Genomic DNA, 20,684 nt, shown 5'->3' with positions numbered 1-20,684 from the left:
GATCCTACATAGAGTAGCTAAAGATGACAATTCCTTGGGATTTAGAAACATTTGGGAGAAACTAACTTCGTGATTACCTGAATGGAATTGGCTCAAACAACTATTTGTTGGTATTGTAATAATAATGGCATTGTATATCTGTCATCCCCTGTGACATCCGAAGAAGAATATTGCACCTTAATGTTGGAAAAACTCAAGAGTGTGGCATGTGAAGAGATGCAAAAACAACAATAGGAATAAGAAAAGAAGAGGGGGGAATCGTGATAAATTAAGTTGTGTTTTTGCAGTAGAGAATTACTTTTCTGTATTCCAAGGTAGTTGTGTAGTCATATAAGGAGAAATGCTAAGTAGATAAGTGGACAGTAGAAGGCCTCACTGTTCCGAAATAACGTAGCAGCTTGAGAAAAACAGGATGAGCAGTGTGAGAACAGTAAAACAAAGATCACAAGTTCTCAAAACATAAGAAAGGAGCAATTGAAGGGTTAAAAAAAAATTGTACATATATGGTATAGAGGAGAGTTGAGTAGCTTGTGAACCTGTAGTTCTCAGCCAATGAGGAAACAGGGGAGGTGATCAGGTGTCGGGTAATAGGGAATAAAAGGTTATGATTTGTTTACTAAAAGTCGCTCCTGATTGACAGGATGCTCCCCATTGCAATCGCAAATAAAATAGCTTCACAGAAGATCCTGTCTGAAGAAAATTATTTGAGATTTTTCTCACAATATTGCTTCTGATTTTGCTAGGAGTGATTTTAGGTCTCTATTGAGAAGTATAAATGCTTTATCCAAATGACACAAGTTTTGCTGCTTTGTAAAACTAGGTGAAATCACAGTCATAATCAGTTTGCTCATACATTTTCCAGATGTGCTACTAATGATCTAGTCCTGTGATACCAAGAACCATTTTTTTTATATTTTATTTTGCAGTTCTAAATGCTGCTCTTTCTCTAGTAAGCAGCACCTTTATCTGGGGAGAAGTCTTGCCTTCTCTTGCATGTGAGAATGAAGGAGTGGAAGGTTTTGATTTTTTTTTGTCCTAATCCAAATTTTATTTTATATATATATATAGACACGCATATATAAGACTCATTATTACAGTAAAACATCCAAAAGAAGAATTAAAGATTCTTTGATAGTCTACAGTGAAGTAAGAGCTAAAACCCAAACCACTATCAGTAACTCCTGCTTTGCGCTTTATGAGAAAATGCCACAGCTCTGAGAATTGAGGGTTGAGGTGTAGCACCCTGTGCCTGCTGCAGACAGGAAAAATATTTGGGGGGGGGGGGGACACAACGATAGAAAACACCGTCCAGAAATCCTGTAGCCCAGCAGAACATTAATATAAAGAGGCTGTGATATAAATAGAGCAACAACAACAATAGCTCCAGCCATATCTGAGAAATGAGTGGGAGAAGTGATTGGAGAGTTTTTTACTTGCTTTATTGCTGAAGATATAAAATTAACTGTGCTTGGGCAGAATGCTTCCAACTAAATACCTGACGTTGAGACTGAACCCCAAATCAGTGTATTCTCTGCTTGATGGCTCAGTGATTTTCTAAAATGGACCCTGAATTAGGAGCAAAACTAGCTATTGTTCTTGGCCTTAAGGGCTACAGAAAAGTTCCTGCGTTTTTTTGATTCTATAGACATGCAGGGCATGAGGTAGGTTTATAACATTCAACACTGAGATTTATATTCTAACTGTGCAGTTACCAAAAAAAAAAAAAAAAAAGTACCTGACACACAAGGTAAAGTGAGAGCTAGGCTTTTTATATCACTCATTGCCAGCTGCTGACATCTCAGCTAAATGTGACCTTCTGCTAGCTCCACAGCTGATTTTGCTAACTGCAATAGCAGAATAGATGCTCTTTCCTTACAGGGATAGGTCCTAAGGCTCAGTTTGATATTTCTTGTGTTGTTTGTGTTGTGCTTTTTCATCAAAATCTTTACTTAAAGGTAACTTTACATCTTCTTTGTGTGTGTATGTGGGGCTGGGTTTTAAAAATCACATTTCAGTTATTTTTCATCAGGAGATGCCCTGAGTATTCATGGAGAATGGGGTAGAGAAGCCACATTCCCTACATTCTATTTGTCTTGAGCTAGATGCAGAAACCCCAGTGGTGTTGGTGTGGGAAAAAATAGTTTTCCTCAAAGAATACAGTCATGTATTCTGGTTATCTAATAAATTTGCACACAGAAATCTCATCAGGAATTAATGTATTTTCTACACTAGGTAGTGCACTGTATTTTAGAACAAAGCAGGACAGGTACTGAAATGAGAATATTTTACCTTAAAGAAACAAGGTATAAAGGACAGGGTTATGACAAGAACAGAATAAATACAGGGCTCCAATGAAGTCAGTTGCCAAATGTGGTAAAATATTAATTAACCAGCACAGTAGAGGATTTTCTGGTCATTCTCAGAGTCAAAGCATCCCTAGCAATAACAGGCAGGCTCCTAATTCCCATGCAGTGTGAAAGAGACTACATCTCCAGTAATTTACTAACCCTATGATCACTAACAAAAAAAAAATAAAAAAAATGCACTGCCAGTGATTTTGTTCTTGCTGCCCAGCATCAGGTCAAGATTTTGCTATCCATGAAGCATTTTTACTTAATGTACAACCTCTAGGATTATTATCTTTGTGCTGTCTTATAGCCAATAGGCTGCTTTCAATTTATTTATTAATGAAATGTACACCACAATGACCAAGCCTCCTGCTGAAACAAAATCTTTGCATTCTAAATTCTTTCCAATGTATCTAGTTCCTGAGTTTCCATTAAACAAGAAATGACTCTTGTAAATGAAACTATTTCCCATGCCAATTACTAACACTATGATATCTTATTTCAGATTATGTTAATCAGAGAAAATGTAACCTTAAGTGCTATTCTCTGTGCTGGAAATCTAATTGTAATGGTAGACAGAACATTTTTATTTCTCTTCCTTTTGAACCTACTCTAGAAGCTGCATAAAATTATATAACAATCTAAGCATTAAGCAGGGAGATAACTGACATTTCAGATCTACTAATACGTAGTTACAAATCAGATAATTTTATATCTCAGCAGATTTATTAATCTGAAAAAAATAATTCGAAGCAGTGTGATTTTAATAATGATATTCACATTAAATTACTTTCTGAGGCTAACCTCTCACTAACACTATTCTAAATCTTTTTTATTTTTTTAATATGAGAAAGCTACACAGGAAATTAAAAAAAAATAATAATCCTTATGAACGTCACATAACTACAATCTTGCAATTTTTTATGAATAAGGTACACTGTTGTTTTGCCAGGCTGTCTGTGCTATTTTAAGCCCATGAAATATTTGGAACAGATACTTCCAATCACACTGTGCAAATGCCAGGTGTGAAATATAGGTTCAGTTTAAGCCAGTGGGACTCTTTTTACTGACTTCAGTGGGGCTAGGATTTCTCCACATTAATTTCACTTTCAGGATCTAGTTTTGACTTCATATACAGCCAAAAGCAAGATAAGATATATGAGTAGCATTTAGCCAGGAACAGCCTTAGAAAGTAACATAACACATCTAAATCATAACGTCTTCCTTATTTCTTCTTTGCTTTCAGGGGTTGTAATTTGCTGCTCATCTACAACGATATTAAATTGCTTCACCCTTCCTACATATGCACTTAAAAACTCGAGCTCTCTACACTGAATAGGGGAGTTACAGACTAGTCTGAAACTTATTTCCAGCCTACTCCTTATACGAGTCTTTTTGCTAGGAAAAAGTGAGCTCTACTTGCTTTATGCTATAAAGACATAAAAGAAATTCTTGCTCTTATCCATTGATTGTCATGATGGGAGATGCAGCCTCATCAGTCTCCTCCAACAAGTCTGGAAGCAAGAAGTATCCTTTACTATCAAACAAGTATTACGTATGCCTTAAAAGTGAAAATTTTTTTTTTTTTTTTTTGCCAAAACTCATCAATGTTTTTCCAGTCTCATGTTTTCTTCCTTTTTTCTTTTCTCCAGATATATTCTACAGGAAGGAGAAAGGATAGGAGCTATTTCTAATCAATATTTCTAACAGTGTTTCTAATCAAACTTTGGGTTTATGGGATTATACTAAATTTCTTAGTTAAATTTCTTTAAAAACTTGTGGAAAGCATCCAGGCTGACAGTCCTAGAACTGAAGCTACAAGACTATTAAAATACTCTGACTAGTTTTCAAGCTTTGCTGTATTTTCTCTCTTTTGAGTTTATTGGCCAAATGTTCTATAGTGTACATATACTGGTTTTAAATACTTATTTGTCTAAGTATCAGTCATGTAGAACTCGGTAAGAATATAGATAGAAAGAATGCAAAGTCTTCAGTGCCAAATGAAGAACTGGTTTAAAATATTCAAACAGCATTTTTTCTTTATCATATTGTCAAAAAGTTCCAGAATGTAAGAAAATGATGTGTACCCTTGATGCCATTTGCTAAAAGAAAGCAAACTAACCTTTTATTATAGAAACTCTTGCTTTTACAGCAAATTAATAGAATTGCTTAATATGATATGGAAGCTGCTTCAAAACAGAGTTGATTCTCTCCCCACATCCCCACAGGATTTTTTAATTTTTTTTCCCGATAGACTGTCTGAGCTGCAAATCACGAGCCTCACAATATCAGGTTTCTAATTTAGTGTCTAAGGTAAGTCATTAGGATCAATACCTACCATGGCTCACAAACACATGCTAATGTCTGTCTCATTTTAATTCTTTTGCATCTGAAACCTTTCCAGCCTTGAGGACTCCTACAGACAGTGACAGTGCATAACACATAATCTATGCTCATGTTCTGTTCAATATTGTAGCAGCCGTAGCCATATTGAAGGCTATTCTTCAATTTTGAAGAGAGGTAGCTATTTTAATGTTATGTTCATTGAATGCAGTGTCTTAAAGAGAAAAGTAGCAAAGCCATAATTTTAAGTCAACCAAGTTGTGTTCAATAAAGAACTAGTTAGAAGAGCAGACCATTTTGGAGAATGCTGTAATACTTCAAACATTAGGGAAGTCTCAGAGGCATTGCACTACAAACTGACCTAGTATTCCTCAGGCTGTTTTCAATGGCATAGATTTATTACATGTTTTGGTACCTAGGACTGCACTGAAAATAAAGTTCCCCAGTGTTTTATGAAGCATCAGTATAGCTAAAAAGGAATAAACTCTTTCCTCTTCTTCCCCTGTTCCCTGGGTGTTGAGGAAATGATATGTTCCTCGTGGATGAGGGACAGGTGATGGCCCTCTCAGTGTAAACTACACACCTAACATAATAACGTATTTTTTAAAATAGCTGTAAGCTTACATATGCAGTTTTAGATACTTTCATAAACCCAACACCCTTTGAAAAACCACCATGCTGGGGCTCTGAATCTTGTTGTTGTACTGGGTCTGTCTGGGATGGGGTTAACTTTCCCTGCAGCAGCCCATACAGTGCTGTGCTCTGCACTTGAAGCTAGAACAGCAGTGGTATCACACCAGGGTTGTGTCTACTGCTGAGCAGTGCTGACACAGCATCGGGACTTTCTCTAACCCTCCTAGGAGGTGGGCAAAAAAGTGAGAAGAGAAACATCACTAGGGCAGCTGACCTAAACCAACCAAAGGGATATTCCATACCATATGATGTCACACTCAGCAATAAAAGGTGGAAACAGGAAGAAGAGGGGAGGGGTGGGCTCTCGTTGGGAAAACATCTGTCCTCCTCCCGAACACCGGCTGCGTGCGTTGAGGCCCTGCTTCAAGGACGTGGTCAAGCATCGCTCATTTGTGGGAAGTAGAGAGTAATTTCTTTCCTCTGCACTTCCACATAGCCTTTATTTGTTTTTGTTTTTTTTTTTTTCCCATTTTTCGCCTTTCCCTTTTTTCCCTTTAGTTAAATTATTTAATTAATAATGTTTTTCCTTAATCATTATTTTTTCTTTTAATTAAATTATCCTTATCTCAACCTGTGAGTTGTTTCTTTTCTTCTTCCCCTCCTCTTCTGAGGAGGGGGAGTGAGAGAGTGGTTGTGGTGGAGTTCAGCTGCCTAGCAAGGTAAAACCACCACAGTTGTATGACAATTTTTACAAACAGTACATTTAAGTCAGTTTGTTTTTCTTGCAGCTACTAACCATGGATAAAAAACAGCCATGGTTCAAGTAAAATAATTCACATATGAGTCATAACACCTTATTGCAGTCTACAACTTCCTCGTAAGGGGGTGTCGAGAGGCAGGAGACCTTTTCTCCATTAACACCAGCGACAGGACCCGCGGGAACGGGGTTAAGCTGAGGCAGGGGAAGTTTAGGCTTGACATCAGGAGGGGGTTCTTCACAGAGAGAGTGGTTGCACACTGGAACAGGCTCCCCAGGGAAGTGGTCACTGCACCGAGCCTGACTGAATTTAAGAAGAGATTGGACTGTGCACTTAGTCACATGGTCTGAACTTTTGGGTAGACCTGTGCGGTGTCAAGAGTTGGACTTGATGATCCTTAAGGGTCCCTTCCAACTCAGGATATTCTATGATTCTATGATTCTATGATTGGGATATGACCTTGGATTTCATGACAATGACTACATCATTAAAAATGCCATGTGTCAGTTATCTTACAAATGGCCACACGTTCTTTTCATGACTCATTACAAATTTTCACCAAGTTTCATTGCCTCCCTGTGTGAGTGGGAGAAATATATATGAGTCAGATGTTATTGCACCATAAAATAAAGTTACAATAAGGAATGCTGAAAGACAGAAAATTGCAAGAAATTCTCAAGAAAATCCACTTTGTATATTGGGGTGCTGCCAGGTTTTTGCTTCTACTGGGTTTCTTTTGTAGGAATGCCTCTGGCCTGATACATATGTTTAATACTTTGTCCACTTAGGTATGCGCCTGTGCATTGAACAGCAGCTAGCTGATGCCATATTGTATGCAGCACATCTGAAAAAAAGTCTCTTCACATGTTTGACATAAATTAGTCATATAAAAGGCATAATTGTTAAACTGTCTGAACATAAAACAAAGTCCACATAATATTGCTGAATGAGCTGGTCAGGTAAGAGTCCTCTAGATGTCCTTATTCTATCAGTAAATGCAACTAGAACAAGAATTATAGTGAGACATCAGACAAAATGCAATATGCTTGTCAGCTGAGCAGAGCTTAATGGACCCAATATAGGGTCTGATCCTTCATTTTTGAAAGTCCTTGAAATCAATGGTTGTTTTGGCAAAGTAGGAGTTATCAGACTCTCCAGCACTTAACTATGTGAAACTTCTGGTTAAGGCAGAACAGATATATTTATTAAGCAAAACCTAGAACTTTGGAAGGTCATATGAACCACGTACACTGAATTTCTACTTTTGGATTGGTTTACTTGCTGTCTGAACATGTTTACCTCTGACTTCTGTAATCTTACTGTTTACAGAAAGTACCTGCAAGAAATAAATTTGTTTTGCAATTTGTTTTTAAACTTCATAAGAATATGGGGATGAATCCTACCTTAAGCATTTTTAAATTGCTTTCTTGGTATGACAGAAGTGTAAAGCAGTTTAAGTAATGAGGGACAAGGCAGTGAAACTGCACTTTGCAAATGTACAAAGAGCTGTCCATCATTGTAGCCTGATTTTTTTTTTTTTCAAAACTACTTAGAGAGCTGAGACATATTCTACTTTGCAGCTCAGTCTTAATCCTAAGAGAAGTTACTAACTGCTGATCTCAGCCACATTGGCTGATTCTTAGCTCCTTTCAAAAACTGTTACAGCCAGCATATCAGCTGACATCATATATAAACACAGTAACTGGAAGACATTTTCAGTGTAATAAAATCTGGTTTATTTTATAGATGACATTTTCTTCCCTTGAGTAGCTCTGTTACCATGAACTCATTAATCTATTCCCTTTTCTACCTTTTTTACTTGCTAAAGTTTCTGCTTTTTTTTTTTTTTAAATCCTTTTTCAGGACTAATATTATCATTTTCATTAGAGCTCATACTTGTTCTGGATGCCATCTCCAAGCAATTGGAAGAGAAGAAGGTTATGAGGACTAGTCAGCATGGATTCACCAAGGGGAAGTCGTGCTCGACCAACCTCGTTGCCTTCTACGATGACATCACCAGCTGGGTGGATGAGGGGAGAGCGGTGGATGTCATCTACCTTGACTTTAGCAAGGCTTTTGATACTGTCTCCCATGACATCCTACTAGCAAAGCTGAGGAAGTGTGGGATAGATGAGTGGACAGCAAGGTGGGTTGAGAACTGGCTGACTAGCCGAGCTCAGAGGGTGGTGATCGGAGGAGCAGAGTCCGGTTGGAGGCCTGTGACTAGCGGTGTTCCCCAGGGGTCGGTGCTGGGTCCGGTCTTGTTCAACATCTTCATCGACGACCTTGATGAGGGAATAGTGTCTGCCCTCAGCAAGTACGCCGATGACACAAAGCTGGGAGGAGTGGCTGACACGCCAGAAGGCTGTGCTGCCATTCAGCGAGACCTGGACCAGCTGGAGAGATGGGCAGCAAGAAACCAAATGAGGTTTAACAAGAGCAAGTGTAGAGTCCTGCACCTGGGCAGGAACAACCCAAAGTATCAGTACAGGCTGGGGGACAACCTGCTGGAAAGGAGCTCTGAGGAGAAGGACCTGGGGGTCCTGGTGGACGACAGGTTGACCATGAGCCAGCACTGTGCCCTTGTGGCCAAGAGGGCTAATGGGATCCTGGCGTGCATTAAAAGGAGTGTGGCCAGCAGGTCAAGGGAGGTGATCCTCCCCGTCTACTCTGCCCTGGTCAGGCCTCACCTGGAGTACTGTGTCCAGTTCTGGGCTCCCTGGTACAAGAAAGACAGGGATCTCCTGGAAGGAGTCCAGCGGAGGGCCACAAAAATGATATGGGGCCTGGAGCATCTTTCCTATTAAGAAAGGCTGAGAGACCTGGGTCTGTTCAGCCTGGAGAAGAGAAGACTGAGAGGGGATCTCCTCAATGAATATAAATATCTGAGGTGTGGGGAACAGAAGGATGTAGCCAACCTCTTCTCAGTGGTTTGTGGGGATAGGACAAGGGGCAATGGCTGCAAGGAAGTTCCGCACCAGCATGCAAAAGAACTTCTTCACGGTGAGGGTGACGGAGCATTGGAACAGGCTGCCTAGGGAGGTTGTGAAGTCTCCTTCTCTGGAGATATTCAAGGCCTGTCTGCATGCCTACCTGGGCAGCCTGCTCTGAGAAACCTGCTTTAGCAGGGGGGTTGGACCCGATGATCTTTCGAGGTCCCTTCCAACCCCTATGGTTCTGTGATTCTGTGATTCATTGATTCTGAAACTGAACCCAATAGTTAGCAACACCTGACTATTGAGCAAAATGGAAAAGCCTGATCCTACCATCCCACGCTGAACAACGTGTTACCACTGGCCCATGTATTTAACACCAAAAATCATTCATTCTCAGCAAAACACCCTTTAGACACGCTTGTTGTGGTTTGTTTTTTTTTCCGCAGGAGAGTATTATGTAACAGCAGACAAGGTACATTCAGATAGCTAATGAAAAGTCATATGCTAACTCTGCTTCTTTGATGGGAGTAAGACACACATCAGCTCTGGTCTGGAAAAAACATGTAGCTGTGGGCAATATTTGAAGTTCATCCTCTTTGAAGAGGCATTTGGTTGTACTTTACCAGGTAAAATCATCTGCCTGTACCTGGTTCTATAGCTTCCCTCTCAGGGAATCAGGAAAGTAGCTTCTCATCCATAGCTGTTTCATGGTAACACTATCTTAAGATACATTCATAGGGCAAATCAAACAGTACAGCTTCATCTTAGGGCTAGAATAACCAAACCATGTGAACCTCTAATGAATCATGATTTATTTTGCTTTGTTTTGTACATCAGCAGTAAATACCTGAAGTGATTTTCAGAGCTCTTTCAACAGAATACTGCATTTTGGCCTTCCTTGAGTAATGCATTCTCGTATGATTTGTCATGTCCAAAAGATTCACAAAAGGCATGACATGGCCTTAAAGGAGAAATTGGAAATAACTCAGTTTGACTGACAAGAGGAAAGCAGCTTTTGTCTGCCTGACCCATGTCAAGTATGGACAATGAGCCAATGTAAAGGTCACTGTGAATAACAGCCAAGGGGAATTTCAGACTTTCCCCACTGTGAATAACAGCCATGGGGAATTTTCAGACTTTCCCCACTTCCTCATAACTGCTCAATCATCCATTAAACCACCAACACTATTACTGTGAACTGCCTGGAAAAGAAGGCACTTGAAATTTCATTTGTTTCAGAAGCTATGTGAACATATTCATAGCATAGTGCTAGACAAAAGGCAACCCAGAAATGAAAATCACAGAATCACAGAATCACAGAATTGTCTAGTGTCCTGGTTTCAGTTAGAACAGAATTAATTTTCTTCCTAGTAGCTGGTGGAATGTTGTGTTTTGGCTTAGGATGAGAAGAGTGCTGATAACACCCCAATGTTTTAATTGTTGCAGAGCAGTGCTTATACTAAGCCAAGGACATCTCAGCCTTTTGCTCTGTCCTGCCAACGGGCAGGCTGGGGGTGCAGTAAGAGCTGGGAGGGGACAGACCCAGGACAGGTGACCCAAACTAGCCAAAGGGGTATTCCATACCATCTGACGTCATGCTAAACAATATATAGGGGTGGCTAGCCGGGGGGAGGGGGCCGGACTGCTCGGGGTTAGGCTGGGCATCGGTCAGCGGGTGGTGAGCAATTGCATTGTGCATCACTTGTTTGTACATACTATTATTACTTTCATATTATCACTATTGTATCATTATTATTATTATTGTTATTATTATTTTTGTTACTATTATTTTCCCTGTCTTATTAAACTGTCTTTATCTCAACTCACGGGCTTCACTTTCCATTTCTCTCCCCCGTCCCAGAGAGGGAGGGGGGAGGGTGAGCGAACGGCTGCGTGGTGTTTAGCTGCCGGCCGGGTTAAACCACGACATCTAGGTTGGAAGAGACCTCAAGATCATCAAGTCCAACCTCTGACCTAACACTAACAAGTCCCCCACTAAACCATATCACTAAGCACTACATCTAAACGTCTTTTAAAGACCTCCAGGGATGGTGACTCCACCACTTCCCTGGGCAGCCCATTACAATGCCTAACAACCCTCTCAGTGAAGTTCTTCCTAAAAAAACATACTCTTCTGTGGTGGTTTTACCGTGCTGGGCAGCTAAACCCCACAACCGCTCTCTCACTCCCCCTCTTTTAGATGAGGAGGGGGAGAAGTAAAGCAAAGAACAACTCACAGGTTGAGATAAGGATAATTTAATTAAAGGGAAATAATAATAATAATTAAATAAAGACTACCATGAACTAAACAATTAAACTAAGGGGAAATAAAAAGGGAAAGGGGAAAAGGGAGGGGAAAAGGAAAAATAAAAAGGGAGGAAAACAAACAAACAAAATAAATGAAGGCTATATGGAAGTCCAGAGGAAAGAAATTACTCTCTACTTCCCACAAATGAGCGATGATTGACCACGTCCTTGAAGCAAGGCCTCAACGCACATAGCCGGTGTTCGAGAGGAGGACCGACGTTTTCCCAACGAGAGCCCACCCCTCCCCTCTTCTTCCTGTTTCCACCTTTTATTGCTGAGTGTGACATCACATGGTATGGAATATCCCTTTGATTGGTTTAAGTCAGCTGCCCTAGTGATGTTTCTCTCCTCACTTTTTGACCACCCCCTAGGAGGGTTAGAGAAAGGCCCGATGCTGTGCCACTGCTGCTCAGCAGTAGACACAACACTGCTGTTCCAGCTACAAGTAGAGTACGGCACTGTATGGGCTGCTGCCGGGAAAGTTAACATTCCAGCCTGACCCAGTACATCTTTATAAACATACAAACCCACAAAAGAAAATAGCAGTCTGGTGTAATTTAAGCAGCTTTGGATGATGTTTCAGATATGTGTGACCATAAAATGTAAGATTCTTTTGTACATGTGGGCATGAAAATTGACCTAAACATGAAATTCAATTAAAAACAACAGCAACAACAACAAGCACAAGATATTAGCTAATTACTTTTGCTCCCTCCAGAATTGCCTTCTTGAATGTAACCCACATTTGTTGCAATATGATGCCTGAGTGAACTAACTGTATTACAGCTTATCATAAATTCTTTGATCGCCAAAGACAAACTCAGGAAGGATCAGGCCCTGTAGTGCTAGGTTCTGTGTAAGTGAATTGGAAGATATGACCTCTCCCTGGAACAACTCAGTATTCAATTTCAGAGATAGCAGACAAGTGTAACAAACAGTAGCCCCATCTCCCAGTTTCATCTGTAATTATTTGCTTGTGGAGTGCAGTAATTATTTGTGAACCCACACTTCAGTAGCAAATTAATACTCCCACTCACTGTTCTGGCTCAGCTACTATAACTATAAAACCAGAATTGAAGTTCTGACCAATGTCTTCAAACACTTCCACCCTGCTCACACTCCAGCAGCTTCTACAGGAAGGTAAATTCATTATGCATTCTAAAGAGGATTTGCAATCTGAGTTACAGTCTACCAGTGTCCCAAAGGGAAACAAATAAAAACAGTCTCTCTATGTTGCATTTTTTATACTAATTATTTGCACTTTAGATTTTACCCAGAAAAATGTATATCATATTCTTGCAGACTAGCACATAGCAACAGTGGAAATAAATATTCTTTAGACAATTGATAAAGTTGAAGGTTCTTCACAGCTTGTAAACAACTTAAATATTGCATGGCATGTAAAAAGGCACCAAAAAGGAAATTGATTCCAAAACTGAAAATGAGAAAAACAAAATCCCAATAAACTAAATTAACAAAAATCAAGAAGGGCAAGTTTTTACCGGTGACCTTAGATGACCTCCATTAGAGAGTAATTACTATACAATCAATAGTCCTTATGCATAACTACAGACACAAATGGTCAATGGGAAGTGATAAAAGAATGGTGATCAATAAACATTACAGTTTGGCATACCATGGTCCAAGCAGTGGATGAAAATACATCACTTTTTGACTTTGGAAAGACAATATAAAAAGCAGGATTCACCAAAGTTTGGTATTTGAACAATTTCCATGATATACTAGATCACTATTCCTTTTAAAATCCTTTCTATACAGCTGAATTAAATGACCTGGTTACAACATGCCTGCTTAATTATCAACTTCAGTGTGATCCCATTTTTATGCAATATGGGTGGGCACATTTCTGAATAATCCCTAAAAAACATATACCTGTGAAAATGAGCATGCTCCTCTTAGCTGTTCAAGATCAGAATCAAATCAAATCATTGTTTCTTTGCCACAGTAACAGAAAAGAGAAAGGCTAGACACTCGTTGAGATATTGAACCTCCTTCTGTTGATGGTGGATATACAATTTCAGCGGCCTAAACCAAAACACACTGAAATATCTAAAGAAGGGAAGGAAGCAACTCTTATTGAGCTCAAGCAATCTTGAATCTGGCCCATGATGAAGACCCAACTGTAAAAATATAAGTTAGTATTATTCCCTGATCATTGCTAGAAAATCAGTCATAAGCCGTCCTTAAGAGCTGCACTTTATATTTCAGAAAATGAGTTGTAATTTTTGCAGTAAAATTTACATTCCTCACTAAGAGACAGCAGTCAGTCAGCTATATAATATAAATCACATGTTTACCACAGCTTCACACACATACACTCCTCCTGCAGTCAGAGAAAACTGATGAAAATTATCCCTGGGACATGGTTTCAACAGACAGCACATGAATTTTTGCACAGGAAATCATATAATCACAGAATGGTTTAGGTTGGAAGGGACCTCTGGAGAAATGTTTACTGTTCCTTGTGATCCTGGACAGGATCCGCTCCTAAGTCTGTGGTTGGTCAAAATCAAAAATAGAAACCAAAGGGATTCATGTAAAAGGACTGTGATTTTGTTAATTTAAAATTGTATTAGGAATTCTTTCCCTGTGAAGAGAAAATATTACAATCTATATGATATAGTTTCCTAAAAAATTCTAGTTTTGGAATTAGATGACTTTTAAGGTCCCCTCCAACCCAAGCCACTCTATGATTCTAAAACCAGTTCATATACACTGCCTTGAAGGGAGTTTAGATGATTTAAAAGTAGACACAATGGTTTAAATCAAGATAATTTGCAAGTTCTCAATTCCCTCAAAAATACAGTTTTAGAAGAATTTTATGGATTCCAATATTAACCACAAATAGCCATAGCAATCAAATGCCCGTTCTATTGCTTACTACTGCTTTTAGGCTTCATGCCTTTGGATGCATAGAGCATATTACTCTGATTCTTTAGCAACACCTTTCTAGGGCCAATAAGATATTCCTTGATGAAGTTGGTGAATGCTGACCCTCTATCGTGGTTCCAAGAACTTCATCAGGATTAATTGCTTTCAGTAGTTGTTCTGGGATAAGATTTAAAATGTTCCAGCATCACACCAAGCAAAATAATGTTACTTTCCTTTTTCCATTTTTTTTTTCTGCACATTTTTCACTAAGCAGGAAGATTGTTTGAGGTTGTTTGGTCAAACTGGATGGATTTGGATTTCTGAACACAACACCTTTGGTTGCTCTCTCCCCACCCTTTTGCCTTCCTATGATTAAGTGGTTATTACAAGTAGTCAGGTTACATCTGGACATGAAGCTCTGAATGACACCAGTCTCTGAATGATTTTACCCTCGGGTACTGATATTGTCTGTTCCACCATTGCCCAAATTATATAAATTGCTTCAACATGTTTATGCACAGCTAATGGATTGTATTGTAAGGAATAATGTTTTGACTACCCATAAATCTGTGTTAGACCTTCTAATTCCATCATAAATGTGTTAATATCCTTTACAAATAATTTGTTTCTATTTCCATGCGGGACACAATTGGCAGACAGCATCGTGGGGGACTGATAGTATCTTTATAATATTAGATTAAGATGATTGTGGGTTTTGATTAAAACCCATTAAACTTTCTGCATGTTCTATTCACTTGCTTGGGACTGATTAAAGAGATGACAACAATCTGTTTTCCTTTGTAGGGCTGCATGACTGTTGCCGACGGAAGGAAGACCCAGACGCTCAGTATGAGTGAACAGTGAACTTCAACTTTAATGGATAGCTCAGTCGCCTTTTATCTAGTTTGAACATAATCAACTCATACATATTGCAGAAACTAAGCTCAGGATTGGTTAACACTTCCCGGGCTTTTCAGTCTGGTCCTCCTTCTTTTGGCTACCTGTCCCACCTTAGGGACTTTCCCGATGGCCCAAGGGCATCGTGTCCTTGAGCCTGATTGGCTCTCAGCCAGCTGCATACGTGCCAAGGCTCATGTGAGTTGAGTACGGTGCTTCACCAGCCCATTGTCTCCCAACTGCTCAACATTCACATGTCCTGCCTCACTTAACGATTCCTCCACACATGACTAATTACAGGTGGTTGTACTTGGAAAAAAATAATTTATGATACTGATTGTCTACACTACTGATTGACCCCAGTTCTGTGATTTTTACCTAGTAAAATAGTGCTTATTTCTGCAAAGCCAATGGGACTGCTTCCATGAGCAGCTTCAGGAAGCTTATCCATTCAGTGTACTCTCTCCAGTTAAAACCTGGCAAAGGTTCGTGTGAGAGCAACATACACATGTATGGTCCTTCTGGTGTCTGCAAGATTTCTCCAGTGCATTAGCTCAGTCTACTAATGGAGACCAGCAGATTTGCATGAACTGGCCTCAAAGCCAAAGACCATGGGGTCTGTTTTTTCCTGATATAGCTGTGTTCTTAATCCCTCATTGTGAAAATTTCTGCTTCCAGCATAGAGGTCCCCTGTACTTCATGTGTGTCTACTTGTGGTTGTTTTACTTGGGTGGGCGGCCAAGCTCCACCACAACCACACTCTCACTCCCCCTCCTCAAAGAGGAACAGGGAGAAAATACGATGAAAAGGACTCAAGGGTTGAGATAAGGATGGGGAGATCACTCAACAATTATCGTGACGGGCAAAACAGACTCAGCATATGGAGATAGTAAGATTTATTGCCTATTACTAACAAGCTAGAGAAGTGAGAAACAAAGGAAAGAAACCAAAAGCACTTTCCCCCCCCATCCACCCTCTTCCACCTCCTCCCCCTGAGCGGCGCAGGGGAACAGGGGAATAGGGGTTATGGTCAGTCTATAGTGCTTCTTCTCCACTGCTCCTTCTCGGTCACTCTCGTCTGCTGTGCTGTGGGGTCCCTCCCATGGGATACAGTCCTTCCCGAACTGATCCGGTGTGGGCTTCCCACAGGCAGCAGCTCTTCAAGAACTGCTCCAGATATGGGTCCGTACTGTAAGGAATGTTTTAACAATTAATGTCAATAGAGAGCTTGAAGGAAACTATGTACTTTCCTTGAAGTCTCTGATATCTGGGGGTTTCAGAACAACTGCTAACAACTGCTAACTATTATGACTTCTGAATGGGACACTATGCAAGCCCCTGATATCTGGCCAGGAGATTAAGGAGAAGGGAAAAGCTGAAGGACGGCTAAAAGACAAAGCTTGCAGGGAACGCTGTGCAAGCTTTTGACAGACAGCCAAGGAGTACAAAGAAGAAGGACAAGAAAAAAAAGCCTGAGAGGAAGACTATGAGCCTTCAGCATGAAAGACCCCCAGAGACCCCCAGAGGGACCACCAGAGACTGATACGCATGCTCCAGTAGGAGGGTTCAGATTCCGGAACTAATTATAATAACTCTTTGGGTTTTTTTTAGAAATAGTAATGAATATGTAAGTCTAGGAGCAAAAAAAATCAGCATCTTGATGTAACGGGTGTGCGACTAGGTGGAGCGGAGACTCCCGGCGTACGCAGCACTGTTTGTTTACCTCTATTCTTTTAATAAATTGTAAACTTTGATTATAAACCTATTTTGGGACTGAGCTATTTATAACAGTTCCACAAGGTCCATCCCTCAGGAGCAAACTGGTCCAACCTGGGTCCCCCACGGGCAGCAGCTCCTGCCAGGTCACCTGCTCCTGCGTGGTCTCCTCTCCATGGGCTACAGGTCTGGCCCGGAATCTGCTCCGGCAGGGGTCCTCCACAGGCGGCAGCCTTTGTCAGTGCAGGTCCACCTGCTCCACCGTGGTCTCCTCCACGGGCTGCAGCATGGAACCCTGCTCCACATTGGTACTCCAAGGGCTGCAGGGGGACATCCTGCTTCACCATGGTCCTCACCACAGGCCACAGGGGACTTCTGCTCCGGCGCCTGGAGCACCTCTCCCCCTCCTTCTTCACTGACCTTGGTGCCTGCAAGGCTGTTCCTCACTCCCCTCACTCTCCCAGCTGCTGTGTGGCGCAACATTTTTTTCCCTACACTGCTATGTTTTAGTATCAACTGAAACCCCTTGCAGTGAGTCAAGGAGGAAAATTATAAACAGTAAAGTGCAAGATGTGAGTTTATTGGTGAGCCAACATGACTTTGAGCTCCTCTGTTAGCACTAGCTGGTATAGTGTGATTCCATTACATTTCTGTGATTGCAGTCTACAGTATCTTCATTTACACTGGGGCTGCATTTTTTCTTTGTACCCTAGAAGTTAATTATTAGCAACACATAAAAGATCCTTATGATTTATTTATCGATAACCTTAATGTAATGGCCATTATTATCATTACTAGAAGTACTGGAGAGAGAAGATTATGATAATACCTGTAAGGTGTAATACAGAGGAATGTTCCTTGAACATTTATAAGGGAAAACTAATCCTCCTTTCCTCATTCCCTAAAGATTCAAAATAATAGTCTTAGCTGTAGATGAGTGATAAGGTTAAAATCAAAACATACAAATGGTTAAAATGTTCCATATGCTTTCTGCTGTCCCTCTTTCCTAGATATTGTAATTAGATTATGTTCTGGGAAGTATTTGATAGCAGCAGCAAAGTAGAAGGTGATGGTCCTCTTGACCTATGACCTTATCAGAAAATCATCAAATAGCAACGTTTCTCCCAAGGAGTAATACCCGCAGTATTTGCTAACATTTTCAACACAGAGGCAAAGAACCAAATGCATCACAGAGAAACAACATCCTGGAAGTCAGAACTCAGGCAAGGTAAAAGTACTTTGTCCTGGTTTCAGTTAGGTGTACTGGGTCTGGCTGGAATGTTAACTTTCCCTGCAGCAGCCCACGCAGTGCTGTACTCTGCACTTGTAGCTGGAACAGCAGTGTTATCACACCAGTGTTGTGTCTACTGCTGAGCAGCAGTGGCACAGCATCGGGACTTTCTCTAACCCTCCTAGGGGGTGGGCAAAAAAGTGAGAAGAAAAACATCACCAGGGCAGCTGACCTAAACCAATCAAAGGGATATTCCATACCATGTGAATAGGTAGTGAAAGCCATGAGGCCTTAATTCTGACCATAGTACTGTCTGTCGTGTTTTTGGTTTTTCTTCCTGGAACCTATGGCGCCCGAACAGGCTGAGACCCGGAGATGCTGAGAGACGCTGAGAGACACTAAGAGACCTGACAGACACTGAAAAACCTGATAGACGCTGAGAGACTCCAAGCACAGACCCGGACACAGGTACCGCGGTGAGACGCGGAGATTGAGAGATTGTGGTGAGACGCAGAGACAGAGATTCTGGCGAGACGCAGAGACAGAGATCGCGGTGAGACGCAGAGGCGGAGATCGCGGTGAGACGCGGAGCAGAATCATGGTGAGATGCGGAAGAGTGAAGTATCGTGGTGAGACGCGGGACATCCGGGGTCGAGTTGCTATGGGACATCGGAGGCTTCAGTGGAAACGGCAGACGATCGCCACCGTGTGGTGAATTGGCACATAGCAGAGGGGTGGAGATCACGACCCTGCGGCTCGTCTGACATAACCACGGAGGAGGAAGCAGCTATCCAGCTTCTCTCTAGTATTCTCTCTAAGACAGGTGTATCTTGCAATGTAAAAAAGATCAAATCCTTGGTGCACTGGGCTCAGAAGGAGGGTTTTCTGAAGGAAATCCCTCTAATGTTTAGCCCAGATGAGTGGCGGCACGTAGGAAATTGCTTATGGGATAAAGCCATCTCAAGTGGAAAGCTGGATAAAGATGCAAGTGGGACGTGGCACACAGTGATTAATGTGCTGTGCGGTATGAAAAGCGAACAGCAGATGGCGATGGCGGCGGCACAAGCTTTCTCAGTACCGTCTGGGACTGACAGAACGCCGAGTATGAAACCTGAGACCTCAGGAACATGGCTGGCATGATCTTTTTCATCGGTTCCTGCACCCACCCGTTCGGGGTATGCCCTCTTCAATAAATCAATCAGCGACAGAAATAACTACGGGACTATCGGAGCAGAGTGCTGATGGGGAGTGGGGGCTGCCCTCCCCACCCCCTGCACCAGAAAATCTTGATGAAGCTGTGCTGCCAGCATCTGTGCCGCTGCCAGGCAGCAATAAATCCACTCGGGATGCTTTGCCAATGAGAGGTGCAGAAGCAGCTTGCGAAAATCTACCTTCAGTGGAGGAGTTGTTCCAAGAACTGCTAGTGAAATTGGAGAACTTAAAAATTACATATTCGGAGGAGCTTCTTCTATCGTCTGCCCCACCGGAGCCGACTCGCTCATTGTCCATCCCTACACCACCGTCGGCACCAAGGAGGGACAGGTGCTCCGATGTCATATGTGATGCCATCATAGAAGGGCATTGGCATGCTACATCCTTGGCCTGCCCTATTAATATCGACCCTGTGCAAGGCACTGGGTCGTGGCAGCCGCATGATTGGAAGCTTTCACAACAAGCTCCAAAAACGGTTATGGACTATGGTTTACAATCCCAGGTGGCTCAACAGATATTTCAATGGATTTTCCAGGCAGAACTAATGTGTCCACTTGACTCTCAAAACTTGTCATGCTCATTGTTAACTCCTTCCCAATTGTTATTGTTTGAAAGGGAATGGTTGCAGTTACCGCAGGGGGAAGTGGGTCAACTGCATCAACCGTGGGACCCTCTGTATGGGATTACTGCAGAGATGTTAACGGGGATGGGTCCTTATCTCAATACCCAGGTTCAGCTGCAGTTCCCTGTGATTATTCACCAAACAGCTGCGCAGCTCGCACTGAGGGCTCTTCTTAGTCTCCCAGGGGAAAAGAAAGCACCTCCATTCTCATCACTAGAACAGGGCCCTGGGGAACCATATGATAATTTTATCGATCAGTTGTGGGCAGCAATTCCTGATCATCCTGATCTAACAGCGGAGTCTAAAAGCAGTGTGTTCAAAATGCTTGCATTTGATAATGCAAACCCAAAAACTCAAAACATCTTAGTTACACTGCCGAGAACTGTAGCAGTAGAGGACATGTTGGTACAGAGAGCTGATCAGTCGAGGCAACCAGATGTGGTGGCACAGGACTGTCAGAGATTTGCTTTTACGGTACCCTCCATTAACAAACAGGCCCCGGCAAAGCACTATGAATGGCTAGTGCTTCTACAGGGGATGAGGAATTCCCCTACATTATGTCAATTATATGTGACCTGGGCATTAGAACCAATTTGGACAGCGTGGTGTGACATAATTATTTACCATTATATGGATAACATTCGGTTTGGTAGGCCAGAATGCTTCCAGGATTCAGATTTAAAGTTTATTAAGGATACTTTGGAAGCAAAAGGGTTGAAGATAGCCCCAGAGAAGGTTCAACAGAAACAGCCATGGCTATACTTGGGATGGAAAATGTCAGACTCTACT

The 20,684-nt window shown here is 41.5% G+C and overlaps 1 long non-coding RNA gene across 1 annotated transcript; it reads right to left on the bottom strand.

The window, feature by feature from the left end:
* Positions 1-15,993: 15,993 nt before the first annotated feature.
* Positions 15,994-19,711, bottom strand: LOC140000551 (uncharacterized). Its single transcript, XR_011805596.1, has 2 exons — positions 16,982-19,711; positions 15,994-16,303 (listed from the first exon to the last, which is right to left on the bottom strand). It is a non-coding gene; the product is annotated as an uncharacterized lncRNA (long non-coding RNA).
* Between the last annotated feature and the right edge of the window lie 973 nt (positions 19,712-20,684).

This window comes from Anas platyrhynchos, chromosome W (genome assembly GCF_047663525.1).
Source record: "Anas platyrhynchos isolate ZD024472 breed Pekin duck chromosome W, IASCAAS_PekinDuck_T2T, whole genome shotgun sequence".
Lineage (NCBI taxonomy): Eukaryota > Metazoa > Chordata > Aves > Anseriformes > Anatidae > Anas > Anas platyrhynchos.
This window is presented reverse-complemented; position numbering and strand designations above follow the sequence as displayed.